This window comes from Myotis davidii, unplaced genomic scaffold, assembly GCF_000327345.1.
Source record: "Myotis davidii unplaced genomic scaffold, ASM32734v1 scaffold939, whole genome shotgun sequence".
Lineage (NCBI taxonomy): Eukaryota > Metazoa > Chordata > Mammalia > Chiroptera > Vespertilionidae > Myotis > Myotis davidii.
This window is the reverse complement of record NW_006290535.1, coordinates 451,058-454,754: the sequence shown is the minus strand read 5'-3', so window position 1 is coordinate 454,754 and position 3,697 is coordinate 451,058. Positions and strand designations below refer to the sequence as shown.

Here is a 3,697-nt window from a genome sequence, read left to right as displayed (position 1 = left end):
GCGTGGTGTGTGTGTATGCCTGGTGTGTGTGTGCCTGGTGTGTGTGTGTGCCTGGTGTGTGTGTGTGCCTGGTGTGTGTGTGCCTGGTGTGTGTGTGCCTGATGTGTTGTGTGTCAACGCGCCCTCCAGACCGGATACTTCCTGTGGGTGGCAGGTGTGAGCAGGCTTCACCTGACCCTGCCTCTGGGCATCTGCTGACCCCTGGCAGGAAGGGAACCTGCTTCCCTTATCCTTTCCTTGTTCAGGCCCCCTGTGTCCAGCAGGCAATGGTTGGGAATCCCACAGGATCTTGGGTCAGAGTACTGAGGGGACCCGCCACCCCCACTTCCTCCCTCGGCGGAGGCCTGAGTTGGTTTCTCCTGAACCGTGGCTCTGGAACGGCGGCTGTTGAACGGCACGTGTGGAAGAGTCTTGACCGCAGCCAAGGCCCAGGTCTTCCCGCTTCTGTGAGTGCGGACAGCTGGGCAGCCCTCCGTGGTAGCTGTGTCATTCCCACTCTCTGGGCCTCTTTTCACAGCAGGACCCAGTGGGCCCCGGCCGCAGGTCCCAGGCTTTAAAGAGATAAAGAGAGGGTGATCGTGTCCTCAACATTTCACTGAGAAACCTACACTCAATTCTAAAGCATTTTATTTCATCCTTTTGCCCATTTCATCCACCATCAATGCTTCTTTCTTTACTTAATGGTAAAATGGATTTTCCGTGAACCTTGGGGTGGTGGGGATGGGGAAGGAACAAGGGTAGGGGAGACGAAGGAGGGAAAGCGAGAAACAGATGTTGACTTTATTTTGGGACAAGGTCATATAAGAAAATGGTTACACCAAAAACTAAGAATATTTGAGAGACTTCTGGAAAAAGCCCAGTCCAGATCCCAGTGCGTGGGGTTTCTTAGGCTCTTGTGTTTCCCCTTGTCCTCAGTCATTAGTGGTGTCTTTTGGGGATTTCTTAGTCGGTCCCTTCACAGGTGCTTGCCTAGCGTCTGCTGAGCCACCTCAGGCCCCAGCAAGGTCAGGTCACAGGTGGTGCCTGAGCTGGCTCCCCCGGGAGGCCCCGTCCTCAGGCCTGAGGTCTCAGGTTGGCACTGACAATCAGGCAAATGGGACAGACCTGTTTTTTGGGGGGAGGGGTGTTCAGGTACCTCCACATTCGGGAATGGTGGACACCTTAGACTTTGCCTTAGCTGCGGCCTGGCCTCTGGCGAGACACAGGGGAAGCCTTGTTTTGGGGGAGAAGGGATTGTTTTGCTGTTTTAAGCCTTCAGGCTTGTTAAAGCTGCTAGTAGACTGGCCTCATTATGGTTTTGGAAAATGATCCTTTTTACAAGTCAGAACAGGCTGTCTTGGAGGAGAATATTAGAACAGGGACGCAGTCTCCCTGAATGTTGTTTTCTGTCCGGGGCTGACCGCTGACTGCACACACGGCCAGCTGATCCATATTCATGGCACCCAGTTCGACTGCCTCTGTAGGCGGGTTTCCACTTGCCCCTGGCTGGCTGCCCCCATACAGGGAGGGGAAGGAGCCTGTGAGCCCTTTTATAGTTCTGTCATGTGATTTGCAGATTTGTGGATGAAAACAATGTGCTTTAAAAGTCTTGGAGCAGCCCTGGCTAGTGGCTCAGCTGGTTGGAGTGTCAAACGTGGTGGGTTTGATTCCTGGTCAGGCTACATACCTAGGTTGTGGGTTCTATCCCCGGTGGGAGCATATACCGATCAATATTCCTCTCCCTTTCTCTCTCTAAATTCAATTTAAAAAAAGAAAAAAACAGCCAGTGTGGCTCAGTGGCTAAGTGTCAGCCCATTCACCAGGAGGAGTGCAGGCTGATCTCTAATAAAACAATCAATAAAAAGGTTTAGAGCAAATAAAAATAAGGAAGCTTATTAGGATTAGCATTAAATCGGAAGCATTCGTTTAAGAAAAGGAACCACTTTGGGAGTACAGAAATGTACATTTTCATCCCAGTGTTGATGTTAGCTGGGAGAACAAGGAGAAAGTCAGCTAGGAAGTCCACCCCGGACCTGTGGACTCAGGGTTTGGGGTGCACATCTCGTTACCCTCCACAGATCCAGTTGCATCTGATTCTTGAGGGGTGGGGAGCCTCTACCCCTTCCCCCTCAGAGCTGGCACTGAGGGTAGGAATAAGGTAGTTATTTTTATCTAAGGACGGTGGCAAGTCCTAGACCCGGGTGACATCTGCAGGGTGGGACGGTTCCTCAAGCCAAGTGCCCTCAGGATTTTTGGACCAACAGGTGGCAGGAAGGTTGAGGTCTCTCACGTGAGCCACTCAGGGAGGGATCCCACCATTGTTATCTGGGGGCCAACCAGTAAACATAAAAGCCTCACTTTCTCTCTTTACCTTTACATTTCGTCTTTCTCACCTACTCTTTTCCTTCATATTCCAGCCTTTTTATAAAATATTTAGAATATGTCTTCTTGGGAGAAGTGTCTTTTCAGGTCCTCTGCCCATTTTTTAAATTGGATTGTTTGTTTGGTGTTGAGTTGTGTTAGTTTTTTTTAAAATAAATATATTTTATTGATTTTTTACAGAGAGGAAGGGAGAGGGATAGAGAGTTAGAAACATCGATGAGAGAGAAACACCGATCAGCTGCCTCCTGCACACTCCCCACTGGGGATGTGCCTGCAACCAAGGTACATGCCCTTGACCGGAATCGAACCTGGGACCCTTGAGTCCGCAGGCCGACAGCTCTATCCACTGAGCCAAACTGGTTAGGACTGTGTGAGTTTTTTAAAAATATCTTTTTGATATTAACCCCTTTTCAGAGCTGAATATCTTCAAATATTTTTTCCCATTCAGTAGGTTGCCATTTTGTTTTGTTGGCAGATTCCTTTGCTGTGCAGAAGCTTTTTAGTTTGATATAGTCCCATTCATTTGTTTTTGCTTGCTTTATCTTCCCTTGCCTTTGAGGTCATAAAATCTTGTCTAAGACCAAGGTTCATAAAATCGTGTCTAAGAGCAAGGTCCATATGTTTAGTACCTATGTATTCTTCTATATAATTTGTTGTTTCAGTTCTTATATTTAGGTCTTTGATCCATTTTGAGTTAATTTTTGTATATGGGGACAAACTGTAGTCTAGTTTTGTTTTTTTTGCATGTGGCTCTCCAGTTTTCCCAGTACCATTTATTGAAGAGGCTTTCATTTCTCCATTATATGTGTTTGGCTCCTTTGTAGAACATTATTTGCCCATAAACATGTGGATTTATATCTGGGCTCTCAATCTGTTTTATTGGCCTGGTGTCTGTTTTTCAGCCAATATGCTGTTGGATTATCATTGCTTTGTAGTTTGAAGTTAGGGAGTGTGATACCTCCGGGTTTGTTATTTTTTCTCAGGTTTGCTTCGGCTATTCAGGGTGTTGCATCGTTTCATACAAATCTGATGATTTTTTTGTTCAGTTTACTTTAAAAAATGTCATTTGGACTCTGGCTGGGTGGCTCAGTTGGTTGGAGTGTCGTCCCACGCACCAAAAAAGGTTGCGCAATTAATTCCCAGTCAGGATACATACCTAGGTTTCAGGTTTGATCCCAGGTCAGGGAGTGTACTGGAGGCAGTTGATAAATGTTTTTCGTTCACACATTGTTATGGGTTCACTCAGCGAGAGAGACCACCGACTCAGAATTTAAATTTAAGAGCCTTTATTAAGCTGGCCAGCTGACTACAGTCACAGCACCCTGCCGAAGCAACG

General features: G+C 47.3%; 1 protein-coding gene across 1 annotated transcript in view; it reads left to right on the top strand.

The window, feature by feature from the left end:
• Positions 1-3,697, top strand: part of MERTK (MER proto-oncogene, tyrosine kinase) — a 94,369-nt gene that overhangs the window by 749 nt on the left and 89,923 nt on the right. The window lies entirely within an intron of this gene.